Below are 24,454 nucleotides of genomic sequence, written 5' to 3'. Positions count from 1 at the left end.
AATGTTTTAAAATTCACAGAAGTCACTTCACTAAACATTCGTAATCCCTCTACTCACTGGAATTCTTAAAAACTGTGAGTAATTATGAATATCTGCTTTTCAGATAATAAAATTTCTGGCTATATTTAATAACTTAGAGGGCTAGAATATGGAGCTTCTATTCTATCTGAAGTCTAACATTGATAATTTCACACAGGCAGTGCAAACCTATTTGACATAAATGGTAAATTTTGTGTAGAAGCACCAGGAACTCAAAGGTTTGTAGTTACCTTCTGAGGGATTTATCCTCTTTTTCATCAGAATCTCCAGAAGACTGGAAAATAGACACTCTTTCCCCACCCTATGCAATCATTTTGTCCAAGGTATTTAAAAGAAATTTTTATCAAATAAAGGAGAAACCAGAAATACAAGAGGGTCCTCAATAGTTGGAGTATGATAAAGAAAGACTCTTCATTTTCTTCTCTGTCTCCAGGATACTTAGTATAAGTCCTCACTGTCATTTATAATCTCAGTGATAGACATTTTCTGTATAAGAATCCATTAGGCATGTGAAAAGCTTGGCTGAGCATAATGTGCTCACCAATTCCCTCTAATGTGGACATCTATCATTTTGCTAGATATTGACAGGACACATCCCAGAATTCCATTACTTCCAGTCTGGCTCCTGCCACCAGTCCCTCCACTCAAATTGCTCTTTCCCAGTCCCCAGCAACACCCACGCTGCCTAATCCAATGACTGTTTTTTAGTGCTTCTTGTTCTGGAACTCAGCAACAGTTATTGAGTTAGTTACCTCTTGCTCTGTTCTCCTGCCTTCCTCTGGCTCCTTGTTCTGTCTTTTGGTCACATTCCCTCCTAGTTTTTCTTTTTGTACAGTCCTTCCTTCAGTCTCTTTCAAAGGCTTTTCTTCTTTTTCTGGCCCCTTTAAAGAATTGTCTTTGGTCTCCTATGTTCTCTCTATTCACTCTCCATGGATGATCTCAACTATATCCATGGCTTCCAGAACTACCCTGATGGCTCTCAAATCTCTATCTCCAGCCCTGACCTCTCTTGTGAACTCCCAACCCATATACCTTTCATCTCCATCTGGATGTCCCACAAGCATCTCAAACCTAACACAGCATAAATGAACTCATCTTCTCACCAGTACCTGGACCTTCACCACCATATTTATTTATGAGAGTCTATATCTCCATAAATGTCTCCATGGTCCACAGTCATCTTGCCCTGGCTTCAAGAAGGGCACCCTTCTCAACCTCACCCACATATCTTCACTTACCTAACCTCTGCTCATTCTCCTTATTGCAGCTTGGACATCAAAGGAACTCTTTGCCAACCCTGCAAGTCTATATAAGTTAGTTACTCCTTCTATGTGTTCCTAGAACACCTTAAACTTGTCCTCTCATAGTACTTACCATAACACAGTATTGTAATTGCCGGGTTACTTGTCTGTATCTTTCACAGACACCGAGAAGGGACCTTGTCTAAATTTCTCATTGTTATATTCTCGACGTCTAACACAATACCTGGCACATGGTAGGTACTCCTTCAATATTTGTTGAAGGAGGAAACAAATGAATCAATAGGACTTCAGACCAATTCAACAGTTCAATAATGTTCAATATGTGCTGTGCCTATCATATGCCATTTTATTTCCTAAATTGTTTACTGAATATGTTCCCATCTCTTATCTATAAAGCCATTGTTTTAGCTAAGATTCCAATAATTTCTTGACCAGGCTACTTGAGCAGTTTCTTCTCAAACCACAATCCCCTCTGCTCTATTCTCCACACAGCTCTTAGAATGATCTTGCTAAAATCAAATTAGATCATACTAATCTTTAACTTAATGACTTCAGTGGGTTCACTGTAGACATAGGATAATCCAAAACCTGGGCAGGATATAATAGAAACCTCCATGCTTTGGCTCCTGCCTATTCTCCAGCCATATCACTCACCACTCCCCTACAGGCACCTCCTAAATCAGGCTGCTAGTCCCTCCACACATACACAATCTCCAACTGTTTACCCTGACTCACTCCTATTCTTTCATAAAATGTTTACTGATCACTTTATATGTGCCACGCAATGTTCTAGGTACTGGAATACAAAGACAAAAATCACTGCTCTCTTCGTGAATTCTCTCTATATTCAAATGCTACCTTGAACTGGATGCCTTTTTTTAAAGATTTTATTTATTTATTTATGAGAGACAGAGAGAGAGGCAGAGACACAGACAGAGGGAGAAGCAGGCTCCATGCAGGAAGCCTGACGTGGGACTCGATCCCAGGTCTCCAGGATCACACCCTGGACTGCAGGGATGTGAAGGCAGCACTAAACCGCTGAGCCACCCAGGCTGCCCGGATGCCTTTCTTCAGTGCTTCTACAGAACTAGCAGAATATTTTTATGATACTTTATCATAACATGCCATAATTGTTGATGTACTTGAATTCTATGGTAGATCTAGGTTTTATTAGCCCTGAAGCTAATGCAATTTGGTTTTGTACATCTGAGGGGGCATCTTTATGAAAAAAAAATATTACTAATATCATATTGCTAAGCCCTTTCAGACAGGGCCTTGGAAGGGGCCTATGCAAATAACTTCATGGTAAATCCACTCCAATTTACCCATGTTTTCCAATAGACTATGAACTTTTTGTTCCTATACCATCTCTCTGTGCCATCTCAGAGAGTTCTTTCTCCCAAGTCTATTATCCTTGTTTACTGTTTCCCCACAAAGGCTACAACAGAACAAGAATCTTGCCTAGGAGCTCTATCTACCTGTCTTCTCTTATGGAGCTCGCTCTTGAGCTAGTGAATCATTAATTCTAACACTTCATTTCAGTTCTACATGCTTTACTGAAAGTAGGAATCCTCTTAGAAGACTACTCACTGGCTCTCCAGGGGAATGAAGACACTTCAGTTGGTGCAGTCTATTTCCGTAAGGCACAGGACCTCTTAAAGCAGATTAATAACGTGTAGAAGATTGTTCCTAACATCACCAAAGGATTTTAAAACTGTTTACAATAGGGGCTGTCACATGTACAAAGAGCAGACCCAAGTCCAGACTTAGAAAAATTCTTTCTGGCTTCCTTACTTAGTCTACATTTAAGACGTTAAGGCTACCTAAATCTGCAATTTTCTTGGTCCAAAATCACTCTGGGTTTTTCCTCTGGATGTATTTACTCTGTTGATCCAAATATTTCCTGAGTTGTCCAAAATCAGAGAATCAAGAGATTTTAGAGTAAGAAGGGACTGAGATTTTAAAAATCGTATATTAGTATATCTATTATGTGCAAGCCACTGTGAGGAAAAAACAAAGAAGGGGACACCTGGGTGGATCAGTGGTTGAGTGACTGCCTTCAGCTCAGGTCATGATCCTGGGGTCCTGGGACTGAGTCTCACATCTGGATCCCCACAGGGAGCCTGCTTCTCCCTCTGCCTATGTCTCTGCCTCTTTCTGTGTCTCTCATGAATAAATAAAATCTTTTAAAAAAAAATCTCATTTGCTGGAAACTAAGCAAGTGAGCTCTAAAGAATGATTAGGGCTTCCACAGGCTTCCCTGGCCTCATAGATCTATATCACTGATGAGTCCCACACTGTGAATAATTCAGTTTTGAAGAAAACAAAGAATTTAAGGATATTAAAAGTAATACCCACCAAACATTTATGTTTCGCCTTTGAGAACCGACTAAATCTCAGACATTGAAAATAAATCATGGTCCCTGCTCTTAAGAATAGGCTAGTAATTCAGACAGAAATCCTCAGATAAGAGTACAAAAATGGCAGAATGATGATAAAGATAAGTACAGGGTACTATATAAATCCAGAGGATGGTACTAATGTAGCTGGTATGGAGGAAATAATATTTGACCTTACTTTTTAAAAACATAAGTTGTAGAGAGCAAAACTGAGAGGCAAGATAAGGCAGGGTGCATAGACCAGTCATGTTACCAATGAATCAACTGAATACAACTTTGGTTGATTTAATCAGGAAAAGAGTTTATTAAAAAGGTGCTGTGTAGCTCAGAGAACCTCTCAAAAGACTGATGATGCAATTAAAAAACAGACAGGAACAAAAATATGCTGCTCAGAGTAAACACAGTCACAATAAAACCAGAGAATGAGTCCAATGAAAGTACTGCTGCTGCCCTCATTAAACCCTGGATTCTTTAGCTTAAATTGCCAATGTTGCCATACTGATACTGGATGCTGGCACTGAATAGTGGATGCTGATACTAGATACTGGATGTCCAGTGCAAGTTTGGCCCCCTCTGCAAAATTCAAGACTCATAAAATTGAGATTCCAATCCTGACGGTTAAAAAAGAGGCACGGGGCAACTGACTGATAGAGGACGTGACTCTTGATCTCAGGGTTGTAGATTCAAGCCCCACACTGAGTGTAGAGATTACTAAAAAATAAAATCTTAAAAAAAAAAAAAGAGGCACTACAGCAGCATTCCAAGGAAATGAGGAGGAAAGAGAAAATGGATAGGTAATTTTTTTAAAGCCTGTATTAGAAAAGAATAACTACATGTCAATAACTTTAGGCTTTAAAGCAGGACAAGATGAACAAACTAAATGCTAAGCTAGCAGAAAAAAGGAAATAAAAAATACAATAGAAACCGATGAAATAGAAAACAAAAACAATGAAGAAAATTAATAAAACCAAAGCCTGGTTCTTTGAAAAGAAAAAAAACGACAAACCTTTAGTTACACTAGCCAAGAAAAAGGAAAGAAGATACAAATTACTAGAATAAAATGAAAAAGTAAACTTCACTACAAATTTAGAAAAATTAAAAGGGCCATAAAAGGAATGATGTAAACAACTTTATGTCCAATAATTTGGACAGTTTATAGAAAACAAAGTCTTAAAAAGACACAAATTACCAAAACTAACTCAAGAAGAAATGGAAAATCCAATTAGACCCATAGCAAATAAAGAAGTTGAATCAATAATTTATAAAGTCCACAAATAAAATCCCAGATCATTTCAAAGGCAAATTCTATCAAAATTTCAATAATGTGTAATACCAATCTTTCACAAACTCACCAGAAAATAGCAGAGGAAGAATCACTTCCCAACTTATTCCCAATAGTACCATGATACAAATGCTGGACAAATACATCAAAAGAAAAAAATCATAAACCAGTTTTCTTCATGAATACAGACACAAAAATCCTCAAAAAAGTAAGAGGGAACTGAATCTAGCAAAAAATATAAAATGAATTAAACAATATGATTAAATGGAATTTATCCCAGGAATACGACTCTGATTTAACATATAAAAATAAATTAATGTAGTACATCATGGTAATATGAAAAAGGACAAACCTACACGATCACCTTAATAAGTGCAGAAAAAAATTCAAAAAGCTCCAACAGCAATTCATGAAAAATTTTTCTTTTTTTTTAATTAGTCACAGTTTATTTGGCATGTAAAAATATTTGCAATTGGGAGCTCTCAAACTAACAGGAAATGAGACTCAAAGGTATATTGTTATAAAAGGATGTTTATTATTTTCAATTATTTATTATATCATTAGATATAATAATTGAAGATTGGTTAAAAGTGACCACCTCATGCCAATTTGGGGGAACAGCTTGAATTTTATGATTTGTAGAGCCATATACAAGAAGTGGCCCAAGGTAATTTTTACTTATTTTGCAGAATAAGCTAAGGTTAGATACAGTCATTTTCCTAAAAGCATAATCAGAATTATCTCATTATCTATTCTAAAATCTGTATTATTATACATAGAAGTCCAATCTCCATAATTTGAGGAAAATCAAACTATGGGATTACAGAGTAAGTCTAGGACATGCCCTAAATTAAGTCCAGTACCATTAAGATTTTCTATGTATAGGAACAGATTGCTAGTAATGAAATTTGAGTGGTTATGGGCCATCCTTTGGCTTCCAAGCCTCCTCCCAATACTAGATTAACTAGTCATAAGTATTAGTTGAATGGCCAAGGGATGGATACCAATCCTTCTCATAAAGCCATTTTCCTGTCATACATACACGTATGGGAGCTAGTCCTAATATTAACTGAGAATCTTCCCAAGCTTTTGAGTGGCTACATAACCAGCAACCATTTTGATTAGTAAAGGAGGGCATGCATTGAGTGGCAGGCTTTAGTAAGTAGAGAAAATCTCGAACAGAAAAAGGAACATAAGGGGCTCCTGGGTGGCTCAGTTGGCTAAGCATCTGCCTTCAGCTGGGGTCATGGTTCCAGAGTCCTGGGATCAAGCCCCACATGGACTCCCTGCTGAGCAGGGAGTCGGCTTCTTTCACAGCCCCTCCCACCCACTCATGCTTACTCACTCTGTCTCTCCGAAATAAATAAAATCTTAAAAAAAAAAAAAAAAAGGAACAGGAGTATGAATATTTTGTGTTCATCTGTAAAGCAGTAATATCACAATAAGTGTTATAAAAAATGAGTTCTGGGAAAAAGACAGAGAATCTAATAGAATCTTGTTCTGTGATGTTGCGTGTAAGCTATCTGCTTTGCCTTATTGTCTGCTTCCAGGGAAGTTTGGTGTGTTGTTTTTCTTCCCCTGGAAATTCCTAATTTTAAGTTTGCCATAGGTTGACAAGTCCAATAATCGAGGAGTAGGGAGAGTTCTCTTTAATTGTGAGTCATGACCCAAGTAGTTTAACTGCTGTGTGAAAAAACAGAACCTGATGGAGCCCTTTTTCACCAAGGTTCAAGTACTATTGTGAAAAAATTTTCAACAAACTAGGAAGAGAATTCCTCAACTTGACAAATGTCTTTTATGAAAAACCTATAGCTGACATCATACTTACAGAGATTATGAAATACTGACTGACTTCTCCCTAAAATCAAGAGCAAAGCCATGATATCTGGTCTCACCACTGCTATGTAACATTACACTAGAGATTCTAGCAGTACAACTAGCCAAAAAACAAATAAGAGGCACCCATATTGGAAAGGAAGAAGTAGTACTATCTTTATTCACAAATAACATGATCCTGTGAGGAAAAAAAAAATTCTAGGAAATAAAAAGCAAACAAAAAACTGGTAGAACTAATGAATGAGTTTGTTAAGGTCATGAGATCAATACACAAAAAATAAATTGCATTTCTAAATACCACCAATGAGTCATCCAAAAATCAAATTAAGAAAACAACTCAGTGAAGTCAGTCAATCAGGGAAGGACAAACATTATATGTTCTCATTCATTTGGGGAATATAAATAATAGTGAAAGGGAATATAAGGGAAGGGAGAAGAAGTGTGTGGGAAATATCAGAAAGAGAGAACATAAAGACTCCTAACTCGGGGAAATGAACTAGGGGTGGTGGAAGGGGAGGAGGGCGGGGGGTGGGAGTGAATGGATGACGGGCACTGAGGGGGGCACTTGACAGGATGAGCACTGGGTGTATTCTGTATGTTGGCAAATTGAACACCAATAAAAAATAAATTTATTATTAAAAAAAAGAACCACCTTAAAAAAAAAGAAAACAACTCAGGATTTTAACAAAAGAAATACAAAAACTATACACTGGAAACTATGAACCATTGATAAGAAAAGAGCTGAATAAACTGAGAGCCATTTCATGTTCATAGATTAGAAGATGAAAGGGTGGTTCAGTCAGTTGAGCTTGTGACTCTTGATTTCAGCTCAGGTCATGATCTCAGGGTTGTGAGATGGAACCCCGAGTCCAGCTTAGCACTGGGCACAGAATCTGCTTAGGATCTCTCTCTCCCTCTCCCTCTGTCTCCACCAACACCCCACCCTGAATCAAAAGCACATGTGCACACACTCTCTCTCTCAAAGAAAGAACACTTGAAAGATTCACCAAGGTAGACCATATTTCCTATTTCCAGGCCATAAAAGAAACTCTAATAAATTTAAAGGAATTGAAATCATACAGTCTTGGACTACAATGAAATAAAATGGAAATCACTGACAGAAAGGTACCTAGCATTATCCTAAAATAACTGGAAATTACACAAGACACTACAAAGAACTCATGCATCAGAGCATAAATCTCAAGGGAAATGAGAAAATACTTTTGAATTGAATGAAAGTACAACATATCAAAATTTAGAGATGTTTACATTAATAAAGAAGAAAGTTCTGAAATTAATGGTGACCATTACACAACACTATGAATAAACTAAACCACTGAACTGCATTTTTTAAAGGTGGGTTTTACAGTATGTGAATTTTATCTCAATTTAAAATCATTAAAGAAAAGAAATATCTCAGTACAAAAATCTAAGTTTCCCCCTTAAACTAAAAACAGAAGAGCAAACTAAACCCAAAGAAAACAAAAGGAAGAAAATAATAAAGAGCAGGGTTTTCTTTCTTTTTTTTTTTTTTAAGATTTTATTTACTTATTTGAGAGAGAGCGTGCACAAGTGGGGAGAGAGGCAGGGCTCAATCCCAGGATCCTGGGATCATGACCTAGCTGAAGGCAGGCATTTAACCAACTGAGCCATGTAGATACCCCAAGTGCAGTTTTATAATAAAATTACAAATAGAAAAATAGAGAAAAATCAATGAAAACAAAAGCTGATTCTTTGAAATGATTGATAAAATTGACAAACCTCTAGCCAGACTACCAAGAGTGGGGGAAAAGACACAAATTACTAATATCAGAAATAAAATAAGGGACACCATTACAGATCCTACAGATGTTAAAAGGATAATGAAGAAACGTTATGAATAACTACATGCCCATTGTATTCATTTTCTACTGCTGCTTAATAAATTACCACAAACATACATAGTGGTTTAACACAACACATTTATTACCTCACACGTTCTGTGGGTTAGGAGTTCATAAGCTTGGTTTAGCTGGATGCTTTTTAGGGTCTGATAAGGTTGCAATCAAGATGTTGGCTGGGCTGTGTTCTCGTATGAGGGTTTGACTGGCACAGTAAGCAGAATAATGGTTCTCCAAATACGTCAATGCCCTTATCCCCAGAACCTGTGAATATGTTATCTTACATAGCAAACAGGCTTTGCAGATGTGACTAAATGAAGATTGTTAAAATGGGAGATTATTCTGGATTATCTAGATGGGCTCAATGAAATATAAGGGTCCTTATAAGAGAAAGAGGCAGGCAGGGAAGTCAGAGAAAGAGATACGACAATGGAAGAAGTCAAGGTGATATGATGTGAAAAAATATGACCAGCCATTGCTGGCTTGGAAGACAGAGAAAGGGGCCACAAGCCAGAGAATACAGGTGGCCTCTAGAAGTTGGAAAAGGCAAGGAATGGATTCTTCCCTGCAACCTCCAGAAGGAATTCAGCCCTGCTGCCACCTTGATCTTTAATCTCATATGACTCATTTACGACTTCTGATCTTCAAAATTATGAGATAATAAATTCGTGTTGTTTTAAGCCACTAGGTTTGTGGAAATCTGTGACAGCAGCAATAGGAACTAATATTAAGAAAGAAGAAACTTCCAAACTCACTCAGATTGTTAATAGAATTCATTTCCTATGGCTGTAAGACTGATGGCTCTGGATTCTTGCCTATTCGGTGGAGGCCATCCTCACCTCACCTCCTATAGAATCTTAAACTGATAAAGAACTTCTGTAAAAAACCTATAGTTAACATAACTTAATGTTGAAAAACTGAATGTTTTCCTCCGTAAGATTGGATATCTTCTCTTACCACCCCTATTCAACATCATCCTGAAATCCTAGCCAGTAAAATAATGAGTGAAAAACAAAAAGCAAACAAAAAGAAAAACAAAAAGCATACAGATTGGAAATACATAAAACTGTTTCTTTTCTTAGACAACATGATTGTCTACATGAGAAACCTCAAGGAATCTACCAAAAAAAAAAAAAAAAGAAAGAAAGGTCTATAACTAATATATGAGTTTATCAAGATCACAGGATACAAAAGCAATAAAAAAACCAATTGTATGTCCCTATACTGGCAATGAATAATCGGAAATTGAAATTATGAAAACTGCACATAAAACATGGAATACTTTAGTATAACATAATATGTGGAGGATCTAAAACGCCAATAAAAGAAATCAGAGGAAACCTAAATACATTAAGAGATATACAATGCTCATGAGTTTGTAACAGTTAATGTTATGATGACAATTTTCCCCAAACTAATCTAAAGATTTAACACAATTCCAATTAAAATTCCAACAGGATTCTTTGTACAAATCAACAAGCTATCTCTAAAATGTACATGGAAAGGCAAAGGTACTAGAACATCCAAAGCCATGGCGCCTGAGTGGTTCAGTTGGTTAAGCTTCAGTTGGTTAAGTAAGCCTCTGCTTTCAGCTCAGGTCATGATCCCAGGTAAAAGATGTTCAACACGATTAGTCACTAGGGAGATCAAAACCACTCTGAGGTACCACTTATATCCATTACAATGTCTATAATGAGAAAAAAAACTGAAAAATAACAAGTGTTGGCGAGGATATAGAAAAATGGGAATTCTCATACAATACTGCTAGGAATGTAAAACGGTTCAGCCACTGTGGAAAAAAAGTTTGGCAGTTCCTCAAAAAAATATTTTTTTTTCAGTTCCTCAAAATTAAACATAGAATTACCATGTATTACGTGGTTCTGAGTTTCAAATTCCTGGGAGACACTATGATAGCACCAATTTGAGTGTCTACCTCTGGATCAACGGACAACAGCCAGGGGTGAGTTGCCTTAGTCTGAGAAGGCCACGGAGATCTTATCCTTGTGCTGTAGAGCCACTCACAGCAAAGGGGAATTGTGTGCTAAGTAGTTGCCCCAAGAGATATGTATTATAAGCAAAAAAGGTGCACTGATTACCTTCCACTGAAGGTCACCATCAGATTATGGAAAGTAGAGAATAGGATTCAGTGGCATTCTGATTATCCTCCCCAGCCCCCCAAGCTCCTCAATATCCCAATAGATTTTTTTCTAAGTCTTAAGAGAAAACACACTCATTGTCACTTTTATATTTTAAAATTGTGTTTGAGCCTGGGGTACCTAGGTGATGCAATTAAGGGTCCGACTCCTGGTTTCCACTCCGGCCAAACCTTGAGGTTGGCAAGATTGAACCCCGCATCAGGCTCCTTGCTCAGCACAGAGTCTACCTGAGATTCTTTCTCCTTCTCTCTGCTCCTCCTGCTTCTGCTGTTTCAGATAAATAAACCTTTTTATTTTTTTAAAGATTTATTTATTCATTTATGATAGACATGGTGGGGGGGGAGGGGAGACACAGGAGGAGGGAGAAGCAGGTTCCATGCCAAGAACCCAACGTGGGACTCACTCCCGGGACTCCAGGATCACACCCTGGGCCAAAGGCAGGTGGCTAAACCACTGAGCCACCCAGGGATCCCCTAAACCTTTTTCTTTTAATTTTTTATTATTATTTATGATAGTCACAGAGAGAGAGAGAGGCAGAGACACAGGCAGAGGGAGAAGCAGGCTCCATGCACCGGGAGCCCGATGTGGGATTCGATCCTGGGTCTCCAGGATCGCGCCCTGGGCCAAAGGCAGGTGCTAAACCACTGCGCCACCCAGGGATCCCCCCTAAACCTTTTTTTAAAAGTAAAAACTTTGACCTACTGACAGAAGATCATATGCGTTTTCATTCAATCTTTTATCTAAAAGATAACACTTTTAAATGTTTATGGTGGTCTTTAACATGCAATTACTTTCTCAAAAACTCGTAGGGGTTCCCTATAACCTACCATATTAAAATATCTAACTATTTAGCGTTCTTTATCAAATAGCTTCTCTCAGCTTTTCTGAACTCCTTATTTATTAAACGTTTGTTGAGGGTCACCTGGGTGGCTTAGTTGGTTAAACATCTAACTTTGACTCACGTTATGATCTCAGGGTCCGGGAATTGAGCCTTGCATTAAGCTCCACATTTGGCAAGGAGTCTGCTTATCCCTCTGCCCTTCTCCCTGCTGGTACTCTCTCTCTCTCTCTCTCTACCTCTCTCTCGCGCTCTAATAAATAAAATCTTTTTTTAAAAACCCATTTGTTGAATAAACAATGATCTCTTCTTTCCAGGAACTAACATGGATATGCTGTCATTAAGATTTGTCAATCTAAATGACAAGAACTTATGGACATAATGGCATCAAATTTCTGAACTGAGATCATCCTAGAATATTTATGGCATATGTTTGGTATAATTAAAAAGTAAGAAAAAAAACAGTTGAAAACATAATCTCTATCTTGCAACAACAGTTCTGTGTGGTACACACTTCATTCCAGCAGTCTTTGACCCTGTCTTGTCAGAGTCCTGGCTGCCCCCCCACCCCCGACATACATTGTTCACTCTCACCTTACTTCTTATTTTTTTAAACATATATATTTATTATTGAAGTACTGTTGACATAGAATATTAGTTTCAGGTATACCACACAGTGATTTGATCATTCCCCCCTTTTTTTTCAGATTTTATTTGAGAGGAAGAAAGAGCACAAGAGGGGAGGGACAGAGGGACAGGGAAAGGGAAAAGCACACTCCCCAGCAAACAGGGAGCCTGGCACCAGGCATGATCCCAGGACCCCAGAACCACAACCTCAGCCAAAGGCAGATGCCCAACAAACTGAGCCATCCAGGCACCCGTGATTTGACAAGTCTATACATTACTCAGTACTTGCCATGATAAGTGTAGTCACCATCTATCGTTACCATACAACGTTATTACAATAGTAGTGACTATATTCCCCATGCTGTACTTTTCATCTCCATGATTTATTTATTTAATTACTGGAAGTATGTACCTCTTAAACCCTCTCACCTATTTTACCCATCTGCCCATTCATCTCCCCTCTGGCAACCACAAATTTGTTCTCTGTATTTATAAGTCTATTTTTGTTTGTTTCTTCACTCGTTTTGTTTTTTAGATTCCACAACTGAGTGAAATCATATGGTATTTGTCTTTTTCTGACTTATTTCACTTAACATAATACCCCCTAGGTACATCCATGTTCTCACAAATGACAGCATTTCATTCTTTTTTATGACTGAGTAATATTCATGTGTATGTGTGTGTATGTACTACATTTTATTTATCCATTCATCTAACAATGGACACTTGGATTGCTTCCATTTCTTGACTATTGTAAATAATGCTGCAATAAATATAGGGATATATTTTTAAATTAGTGTTTTTGGTTTTGGGGGGTAAATACCCAGTAGCAGAATTACTACATCATATATTTCTATTTTTAATTTTTTGAGGACCTTCATACTGCTTTCCACAATGGTTGCACCAATACACATTCTCACCAAAAATTTATGAGGGATCCCTTTTCTCTATGTTCTTGCCAACACTTGCTATTTCTTGTCTTTTGATATGAAGTGATACCTCAAAGAATGAGACTGGACCACTTTCTTACACCATACACAAAAATAAACTCAAAATGTATTAAAGATCTAAATGTGGGACATGAAACCATAAAAGTCCTAAAAGAAAACATAGGTACACTCTTGGACATCAATCTTACCAATATATTTATAGGTATATCTTCTCAGGCGAGAGAAATAAAAGTAAAGATAAACTAATGGGACTACCCCAAAACAAAAGCTTTTGCACAGCCAAGGAAGCCATCCACAACACAAAAAGCAACCTACTGAATGGGAGAAAATATCTGCAAACCATTTACCTGAAGGGCTTAGTAACCAAAATATATAAAGAACTTCTACAACATCCAAAAAATAATCATAATAATCTGATTTTAAATGGGCAGAGGACCTGAATAGACATTTTCCAAAGAAGACATACAGATGTCCAATAGACACATGAAAAGCTATTTGACATCACTAATCATCAGACAAAGGCAAACCACCTTACGTCTTCTTTTGCTATTCGTTAGGCCTTGAAATGCTATCTTGTGCATCATCATTCTATTCTGTGCCCCTCATTAGGAGAAATAAAGTAAATCATCTTCAAAAAGTTTGCACTTGGGACAGTAGGGTGGCTCAACAGTTGAGTGCCTGCCTTCGGCCCAGGGCATGATCCTGGAGTCCAACGATCGAGTTCCACATCAGGCTCCCTGGATGGAGCCTGCTTCTCTCTCTCTCTCTCTCTCTGTCTCTCATGAATAAATTAAAATCTTTAAAAACAAATTTGCACATGGGGCATGTGAGTGGCAGTGGTTAAGTAGAGTCTGCCTTTGGCTCAGGTCGTGATCCCGGGGTCCTGGGATTGAGTCCCACATCCTCTTCGCAGGGAGCCTGCTTCTCCCTCTGCCTGTGTCTCTGCCTCCCTGTGTGTGTGTGTGTGTCTCTCATGAATAAATAAAATCTTTAAAAAAAAAAAAACTTTGCACTTACTAACCTCTTCATACCTGAAACAATCCTTATATTAAAAAGCTGTCTTTTCTGAACATGAGAAGAACTTTGCGTGTACTTTTTAAGAAATAAGAGAATTTGATAAATTCTCATACTGTTTGTAATACTTAAATATCAACAATAAGTTAAATGACAATTGTGTTTTCCTTAATCCAAGCTTCTTCATGAAGTTATCTGTCTCTCTCCTTGGAATTCCCATTGCATTTCATTCCTCTTTTGTGCATAATTCACTGTTTTATATTATGGCTCTCTGTCAATGCTTGCTTCCTCTATGAGATTACAACTCCTTCTGAGATAGTACTGTGTCTTAATCTTATTTGCACTCCTTCTGGTTCTCAGCACAATGCCTGACATACTGTAGATGCACAATACACAGGTGTTTTTGAATGAAGAAAAAATTAACCACAAGAGGTTTCTATGGTGATATTATTGCAGCTTTTTTCTTCCATATAGGCCTGTCAGCGTGGAAATAAAACACTTACTAAAAACAGTTCAGAGACTCCTATCTATGAAACTGTTCGTATGATATAATTCTGAACAAGGTTAGGGGCTTCCAAGCTATAGAGAAAGCTGTCTGCTCTCTTGTGTTACTTTTAAAGCAAATAAAAAGGTTCCTGAGATATAAATACTAAGTCTAGAATTCCATATATTAGTGAAATAAATACTAAGTCTAGAATTCCATATATTAGTGAAATAAATACTAAGTCTAGAATTCCATATATTAGTGGTTACTATCCTTTTTCTTAGTGGCAGTACGGTAAAATAGGAACTGAGGTCTGAACTCAGAATTTAACATCGGGCTCCCTGCATGGAGCCTGCTTCTCTCTCTGCCTGTGTTTCTGCCTCTCTCTCTGTGTGTCTCTCATGAATAAATACATAAAATCTTAAAAAAGAGAGAGAAAGAGAGAGAGAGAGAGAGAGAGGCAGCCCGAGTGGCTCAGTGGTTTAGCGCCTGCCTTCAGCCCAGGGCAGGATCCTGGAGACTGGGATCAAGCCCCACATTGGGCTCCCTGCATGGACCCTGCTTCTCTCTCTGCCTGTGTTTCTGCCTCTGTGTGTGTGTGTGTGTGTGTGTCTCATGAATAAATAAATAAAATCTTTTTTAAAAATGAATTCAGAATTTAAGGATTTCAATCTCAGCTCCACCACGTATTAGCTTCGTGACCTTGCAAGTTGTTTAACTTCTCTGTGCCTCACACAGTACAGTCCCTCAAAGGAATGGTATAAAAATTCATGACTTGATATATTTAAAGTTTTTAGAATAGTACCTGGTACTTCGTTTAGAAGTGATAGCATACAACACCCAAGTGCTGATTACTTCAACTGATGAATCACTAAATTCTTACTCTGAAAATAATAATACATTATATGTTAATTAAATTGAAAATTTTTTTTTAAAAAAGGGGTTAGGAATGAATATGTAGTACTAACTATATTGCTCTTCTTCCCTATTGATAAGTTCCAAGATGTTAAGGACAAAATGAGTTTTGTTTTTATCCGCTATTACCCGCCTAGCACAGTATGTAACAAATAGTAGACGCTCAAAAAATGACGCGAATTGTATTGGAAACACGTATGAGTGCACTAGAAAATGAAGGTGTGTTGATGTAAACGAAATTGCAAAGGGTTCTTGGCATATCGTTTGCGTATCTTCACTTATTTCTTTATAGTTAGTTGTTAGGTGCTTTATGACTTGATCTTTTTCTTGCCGTCTTCAGAGCATGCACTTTGGTGTAATGCATGTTATATCCCTGAGGACTGCTGGCCTCCTCACATGCTGGCTATTCAAATAGTCTGAGGGATGAGGCTGCGGCAGGCAAAAGTGGGTTACGTTACAGTACTGCCTGCTGCTGGGGATGGAGGACCAATAACCTCAGAATAGAGCGCGCAGGAACAGTTGGGCCAGCAGAGCACTCTGTGAAGGCTCATCTGGACCCTCCGCAGTGGGGTACTGCCAAGGTGAGCGCCCTAACGCGCGGGTCGCCCGCCCGGAGGCCCTCACGCTGCAGCAGGGTCTGGCGACGGAGGGAAGGGCTCCGGCCAAGGCCGCCTGGATGAGTCATTCTCACCTCCCCAGGCAGGTGCGGGTGGCAGGACGCGTCGCCTCGGCTGCCGGGAGGGAGCCGGGAGCCGGGAGCCGAGAGCCGCCGCCGCGGAGCCCCTTCCCGGGACGCCTCCTCTGGGCCAGCACTGACCTTGCCGCTGGCAGCCCGACTGCCGAGAAGACCCGGCGCCGCAGAGCCGGACACTGGTCGACGGTGCCCACTGGCACCCGGACCCACAGGTGTCGGAGCCTGCCGCCGCCCTCCTGCGCTGTCTCAGCGCCTCCTCCCCACGCGAGGTCGCCAGCCGCGCCCCGAGGGCCGCGGCACGAGGCTCAGGAGCACTGGGCGGGGCGCGCGCCCACCGGCCCGCGGAGGTCTTCTCGCGCGGGCGCACGCGCCGCAGCCGCGCGGGGCGGGGGGTGGGGCGGGTGGGTGTGCTTGGGGCGCGCGCGCCGCCGCCGCCGCCGCCGCCGCCGCCTCAGCCTGCTGCTCCGCCTGCGCCTCCTGCTCCCGGCGCTCGGCCCCAGCACGCCGGCTCCCGAGCGGCCATGGGCGGCGCGGGGTGCGCAGTGTAGAGTCCGCCAGTCCCGGACCCGCGTCCCGCACCCTGACGGTCCCGGTAAGCGGGGGCGGGGGCGGCGGGGACTCGGCAGTCACCCTAAGGGACGAGTCTGCGGGCCGCGGACAGCCCTTTGGGGACTGTGAGGTGTTGTGTGGGAGCAGCCCCTAAGGGAGTCCCTGTGTAAGTGGATAAACCCCGAGTGTCCCTGCCTCTGCCGCTGGGAGAGTCCCGGAGGCGGTTCGGGGAGCCGCCCCCATGGAGGACCCCTGTGGGAAGGGGGACTCCAGGGCTCGCTCTGAGGAGCAGCGTGAGGCACTGTCCCCGCAGAGAGACCGTCTGTAGAACTCGCGGAGGCCAAGGGTAGTCTCTGGTGCTGTCTCAGTGGAAGACCATTTGAGAACATACGGGAGCCTCGGGAGCCTGCGCGGTGGAGCTGGACCGCACAGAGGACTCCTGTGGGAAGGAATACCTTAGGCTGAGCGCTAGAACTGCCGGAAGGAATGAATCTGACTGGAAGGAGAGGAGGCTGCTATGGGATCTAGGCCAGGAGTAACTTCCCCATATGCACCAAAGGACTTTGGCCTTGACTTCTCTAGGGGTCAGTGTGCCCGAGGTTGTGTCCCTCCAAGCCCCTGCGGGGCTGCTGCCTTTGTCCATTCCTCCCCGCAACCCCGTTAGAAATGTATTCTCCGTGGTAGCCCAGATTGGCTCCAGGCTGGAATTTGTGGAGGCAGGAACTTCTCTTAGAGCAAAGGGCATAGGGGAAGGGAGGACCACTGAGGCCTCTGAAGCAAAGATGGGAGACTTGAGGCCCTGGGCTCGACTGTCCATAAGCAAGCAGTTAAGATGAGGTGGAGTAATTGATCCTGGCTGGTCCTGGAAGAGAAAGCCCTTTGAAGGGAGGAAAAAGGATATGTAGGATTATTGAGCACCTATGTGCCAAGTACCATGCCAGGGATACTAACATCTCATATAAACGTTACAAAAACATTAGGAGATTATCTCCTTTTAAACATTAAGCGCTTTAAACTCAGAGAGGTTTAGCAATTTGTCCAAGGTCACAAAGCTTGGAATCATGAAATCTGCTTTTTTAAAGCTTATTTAGGAAAAAGTATCAAGGAGAGGCAGAAGCAAGAATGTAAATTTATTAAGTTGCTTTAAGATACCAAGTGTAGGGATGCCTCGGTGGCTCAGCGGTTGAGCATCTGCCTTCAGCTCAGGGCGTGCTAGGTCCTGGGTTTGAGTTCCATATCGGGCTCCCTGTGGGGAGCCTGCTTCTCCATCTCCGTGTCTCTGCCTCTCTCTCTGTGTCTCTCATGAATAAATAAATAAAATCTTAAAGAAAACAGATACCAAGTGTAGGGCTTTGCAGTAGTAGTATATGGTTAGTAAATGTGATGATTAAATAAGTGAATGTGGACAGCTTAATTGGGGATGAGACTGCTGCAGGAAGTGATTTCCACCTAAACCCCAGATTTCAGGGTGTAGCTTCCTTCACTGGCAACCCAACTGTAACCATGCCTCTGGGTTTCTCCGACTTAATTGGGTCTGGGAGAGGCCTCTGGGTGTGGTCTTCGATAGGACTTGCTCTGGGGAACTAGAACCCTTCAGAGGCTGGTGTTCTAAGACCACTGTCTCAGTTTACGGAATCCTTGAGGGAGCAGAGGGAGAGACAGGGTAACTTTTAGAAAGTGTGATTCAGTGCCTTTATGGCCATCTAACTACTGCACCACAAACACTGTTCCACAGATAACACGCAGGACACTTTCCAGAAAATGCCTCTGCATGATGAGGAGGCAGAACAGGTGCAGAGCCAAGGAAGACTTTTTGGAAGCGCATTGTCTGGGGAGGGCAAAGGGTCTGCACCTGATATAGTGATGCACTCTCATCTCACCCCCTTGGCTGTGGTAGTGCTTTAATTCCACCTGAATTCCAAGGGTGCAAATTTGGGACCAATGAGATATTCTGGTTTCTTGTCCAAAAAATAGAGTGGTGAAGGAAGTAAGCAGTGTAATTCACCAGAGAACCATTCAGAGTTTTCCTGTTCCCCTTTCTATCCTTCCACAAAGCCAAACCTAGTGACATCCTCCTTTAATAGAAGTGGCTTCCTTGGGCTCCTAGGGTTATTTAGGAAGGATAAGGCTTGTGAGAAAACAAAACAACCTGATTTACCAATTGTTAGCTTTTCTATTTAACTCAATAGCTGCCTGAAGCATGGGTGTGGCGCTCATGCATAGCTCCCTCAGTGGAGTAAATTCTGACAAAGGTTTATATTAGTTAATCACCTCCCCATTACAGAGTTATTAATCCCCTTTCAGTTCAAACCCCTTTCATCAGCTTAACACACCAAAATAAATAGGGATATGGAGATATATAGATATATCCATATTTTTTAAAGAAAATCAGAAGAATCAAGCCTGCAAATATCGTCTTACTCCAGAATACATCATTGGGGTTTTTTTCTAGATGGTCTTTTCATTGAGGGCTTTTGGTGTCACACCCTCCGCATGTCCCTAGAAAAATTGCTTGATGGCTTTAGGTACTCCCCAAATACTGGACCTTCAATGTCATCTCCTTGATGTCCAAGTTTGGGTAAACATAAAGATTACAAAAATCCTAGGAATACCATCTAACTCTCCCCTAATCACAACATAAGTCAAATCATTCCAGAATGGATGTGAGGGGTGTCACAAAGTTGCCTTAATTTACTAAAAAAACAATAACAAAAAACAAAAAAATTTTCCTCCATAGGAAAATAAAAAGGGAGAGAATTTCACTTGCATGTACACAGATATATCTGGGGTTAACTTACAGATTTTTTTAACCTTTAATTTTCCACATCTTCTGATCACATTCTTAAAGTTTTCTTTCTCCTGTATTTTACGTATTTTTGACAGTGCTTCCTTTTCCTCAAAAATGAATAGTAATTCTTTCTCCAGCCCATTTCCCACACTCCCTTTATTTTTTCCAGTAAACCTGTTCCTAAGTGGATCATATTTATGCAAATAGTTTCCTTTCTCTTTACAGAATCTATTATCTTCTAGTCTCACCTGCTTTTCTCCATCAGTACTCTTGATTTCTGCTATCTTCATTTCTCAAATTGATTTATCCATTTCTGATGGGAATATCATCATTCACTCCACCCCTCAATCTTAATGACCAAGTTCTGACAGGAATTGCTTACCAGCTTTGGACCAAGAAACCAAGACCATCAATTTGTAGCTGGAGACATTATTTTTTCCATTATAGCATCCCTCTCCATCCTCTCCTTCCAGCAATCCCCTCAGAGACTCACAGATACTTATTAAGTGCTATTTGCCAGGCACTATGCTAGATAAATATGATTGTTGCTTGCCCTTGAGAAGTTCTCATAGAATCAGTCTGCATTTCCCTAACTATTTACTATAGAGTAAGAAAACTAAGGGGGAAATTACAGTTTTACTGAGTATAGGAATCAATGTAGACTATGCTTTTTCCTAGGCATCACTGAAATGCAACTGCTGTTCTGTGCCTCCTCTGGCAGCTCCATTGTTAACTCCCTGCCATTGCCCTGCCAAAATTACTTGTTCCCATATGCTTTGAGTGAACTGGCCATACTCTTAGCTTCTTAGGATAATAATGATAGTAACATATTTGGATAACATGTTGTAGTTAAAGCCCTTTTACATACATTATTTCTATTTGTTTTTGAGGCATGTTTCCTCTTACTAGAGTCTTCTCACTAAAACAACAGCGTGTGGGCTGCCTGGATCACTTTCTCTATTTTTTTTTTTTTTAAGTCTCTTAATCAAGTTTATGGGTCTCCCAGAGGGAAAGCCCCAGTGATTCACTACAGTCACCACCTACCAGCTCTCAGGCTATGAGAGGAGTTTCTTGTTGGCTCCAGAGGCCAAGCAATGTGCTCACTGATCAGCCCTGGTACTTATCAGGGCTATCCTACTACCTGGCCTCAGAAAATTCAGTTCTCTGTGTTTTTTTCCTCCTGAAATCCCAACACATATTCCCTTCTAAATAAGTATTTTCAGCTTACTGTCTCAAACCAGTTTTTTGGGCTGATTCATAACATGAAGGCAGTTTTCCTTGCCTATTTGTATCCAGCAACCAGCTGGCTTCATACCATCTAAGCTATGATGGAGTCCCCGTATAGCAATCCATGCCTTGGCATGTGCTCTTACCTCTTCCTGGAATGCCTTTTTTTTTTTTTTCCTAAGCCATTCGGGTAACTCCCACTCATATTTCAAAATTTAGCTCAAGCAACACCTTTTTTAAAAATCCTACACTCATGCCCCCTACACATGCATGTACACTGCATTCTTACAGGCTGAGATTCCATTTGTTCATTCTACCAAGTTATTAAGTGCCTGATTTGTGCCTGACACATAGTAGGCTGCACTCAGCATATATTTGTAGAATCAGTAAACAAGTAAAGATAATTAAGTTGTAATAAGTTCATTAAATGAGTTGAATCTCTGCTTCAGAAGCCCACAGCAGAGAACAGGGAGTGCCTCTCCATCTTGCTGAAAAGCTCTGCTTGCTAAATGCAGTCATACCAGCCAATCACTGATAGTGTGCTATTTCTTAACTGTTGCTCTGCTTCTGTGGGAAACCAGCACTGTAGCTCTTCATGAAGACTCACCCCAAGCCCCCAGAGGCTGAGGATCATGCCATAATTTTGTTCTCATGTATATTAGAGCTTTGTTGGCTTTCAGTAAATATTAAAAACACGACCTCTGTCATGTCTTATTCTCTTGAGCAGAGTGGAGAAAGATAGTTTTAGTCTTTAGCTCTTCTGCTGCTTGGAAACCCCAAAAGAGCCCTGTGCAGTTGGGGGATGATTGTCTCTGGACTAACTGAAGCCAGTACTACTGTGCTGGATAAATAGGGGGAATGGAGAAAGACAGGGAGGTACTAGGTAGACCCCTTCAAGGTCTGCAGACATGAAAACTAAAATTAATCTGTAAGCTACTGCTAGGCCACAGAATGGCTGACTATGAACAGGGATCCCAGAGCAGTGTCATGAGACACTGTATTCCTAAATCAAAACTCTTTTTATTGGCTTTTTAAAGTCTTGAGATTGATGTTGATGTCTATAGTGAGCTTAGAGGCTGTGCTATAGATTTTGCCTTTCTTAGCCCCTGGTTCTGCGGTTTTCCATATCCTTGTGGCAAATTACCTTCTATGTTAAGTACGTGTCTTTCCTCAAGGTTCTCAATCTTTTAGGTAACATGCTTCCTGGAACCAGTTGTCCACAACCTTGAAATTTTTCACCCTCGTGTGCAGATGTTGCTCATACTAAATTTCTCCAACTCAAACTCAGGAGGGAGAAGATACATTTTCAAGTTTCCTACACATGGTCATAGGGCAGTAGCCCTCCTGTGGGCCAGGCCACAGTGCCACAGGATACAGCATAAATGCAGGGGACCATTGACCTTGGTAATATTATCTCTTACTGTGTTTTTACAAACTAGCTAAATTCCAAAATTCTGTAGCTCTCCCCTGTGGTCAAAGAAATCACCTATAACTACCATGATTACCTGTTCTCATCCCTGCTAGTTCCAAACTACCATTCAGGGTCCTCCTTTAGGGAAGCAGAGTAGATGTGATGAAATGAGCTGGTGACTTCGTAGGTTTTAGAAGTGAGCTCTGAAGATTTACTTTCTTTGGTCTCTCTGGCCAACTCTGAGGAAGAGAAAGGGTACTGATACCATGATCTCAAACTTTTTATGTTGTCCAGTCATCTCTACAACATTCATTCAACAAAGATTTTTATTTTTTTTTTTTAAGATTTATTTATTCATTCAGAGAGAGAGAGGAGAGAGGCAGAGACACAGGCGGAGGGAGAAGCAGGCTCCATGCAGGGAGCCTGATGTGGGACTCGATCCTGGGTGTCCAGGATCACACCCCAGGCTGCAGGCGGTCCTACCGGGGCTGCCCTCAACAAAGATTTTTAGAACCCATGCTCTGTGGAAGACAGTGGGAATCATCTAAATTTTTCTCTCTTCATATCACTGAAGATCTGAGATTCCTTTTTCTAACTGCTCAGCCCTTGTGCCTCTACTCAAAGGTTTTTTCTTTGCCTTGTTCCCACCTAGGAAAGCCTTCATAACCTCCAGACAATCACTTTTAGATGTTTTTTTTTAATTTTTTTATTTATTTATGATAGGAACACAGTGAGAGAGAGAGGCAGAGACACAGGCAGAGGGAGAAGCAGGCTCCATGCACCGGGAGCCCGACGTGGGACTCGATCCCGGATCTCCAGGATCGCGCCCTGGGCCAAAGGCAGGCGCCAAACCGCTGCGCCACCCAGGGATCCCACTTTTAGATGTTTTTGAGCCTTTTTCAAACAGTTGCCAGTCCTATACGAAGAATCAGGTGAAAGAAATAAAAGTCATTCAGATTGGTAAAGAAGTAGTAAAACTTTTACTATTTGCAGACGACCTGATACTATATATAGAAAACCCTGAAATTCCTCCAAAACAACTAGTAAAACTGATAAATGAATTCAGTAAATTTCAGGATACAAAATAAAATGTTTATTTTTTTTTAAGATTTTATTTATTCATTCATGAAAGACACAGAAGCAGAGACACAGGCAGAGAAAGAAGCAGGCTCCACGCAGGGAGCCCGACGTGGGACCCGATCCCAGGACTCCAGGACCACTCCACTTTGACCCTGGGCCGAAGGCAGGCGCCAAACCACCGAGCCATCCAGGGATCCCCTTAATAACATGTTTAAAAAAAAGAGTCAGATCGGGACGCCTGAGTGGCTCTGTGGTTGGGCATCTGCCTTTGGCTCAGGGCATGATCCTGGTCCTGGGATCGAGTCCCACATCAGACTCCTTGCAAGGAGCCTGCTTCTCCCCCGGCCTGTGTCTCTGCATCTCTCTGTGTGTCTCTCATGAATAATAAAATCTTAAAAAAAAAAAAAAATCAGATGAATGCAAGTAAAGTAAATGTACTTTACATTTAGCATGCCAAACAAGGAGACTCCTGCCTTGTTAGGGCTGCTCCCCAGGCTTCTCACAGTTACAAATTTTTTAAGATTTTATATTTAGGGCAGCCTGGGTGGCTCAGCGGCCTAGGGTGTGATCCTGGAGACCAGGGATCGAGTCCCACTTCAGGCTCCCTGCATGGAGCCTGTTTCTCCCCTCTGCCTGTGTCTCTGCCTCTCTCTCTCTCTCTCACGAATAAATAAATAAAATCTTTTAAAAAGATCTTATTTTTAAGTACTCTCTACACTCCAGATGGGGCTCAAACTCACAATCCCAAGATCAAGATTCACATGCTCCAGCAACAGAGCCAGCCAGGTGCCTCTCAAGTACAAATCTTTATAGAGAGCTAGGGAAGAGGTTCCCTAGCTGCCTTCCCCTTCCTTATTTTTCTACCAGCTCCTATTAGGGAGCAACCCTTCCCCCTCTTACTCCCACCACTCTGCCCTTATAAATATTCTGTGTTGTAAGCATGTGCTCTAGAGAATGGGTGTGTCTTGCAAATACATACTCCAAGCTGCCCACATATATCTTACTGCCTGACAAATACATCTA

General features: G+C 41.0%; 1 protein-coding gene across 9 annotated transcripts in view; it reads left to right on the top strand.

The window, feature by feature from the left end:
* The window catches only part of PHF24 (PHD finger protein 24), a 236,085-nt gene that overhangs the window by 191,561 nt on the left and 20,070 nt on the right, over positions 1-24,454 (top strand). The window contains exon 1 of one of the 9 annotated variants that reach the window (XM_072728048.1): positions 16,000-16,263. The exons of 5 other annotated variants lie outside the window; for them this stretch is intronic. The gene's annotated coding sequence lies outside the window, so the exon portion shown is untranslated. Of the gene's footprint in view, positions 1-15,999; positions 16,264-16,750; positions 16,969-24,454 lie in introns of those variants that run through there. 3 more of the 9 variants (XM_072728053.1, XM_072728049.1, XM_072728045.1) reach the window with 3 other exon arrangements.

This window comes from Vulpes vulpes, chromosome 12 (genome assembly GCF_048418805.1).
Source record: "Vulpes vulpes isolate BD-2025 chromosome 12, VulVul3, whole genome shotgun sequence".
NCBI classification, from domain to species: domain Eukaryota; kingdom Metazoa; phylum Chordata; class Mammalia; order Carnivora; family Canidae; genus Vulpes; species Vulpes vulpes.
The sequence above is the reverse complement of the archived record's forward strand: the minus strand, read 5'-3'. Positions and strand labels throughout refer to the sequence as shown.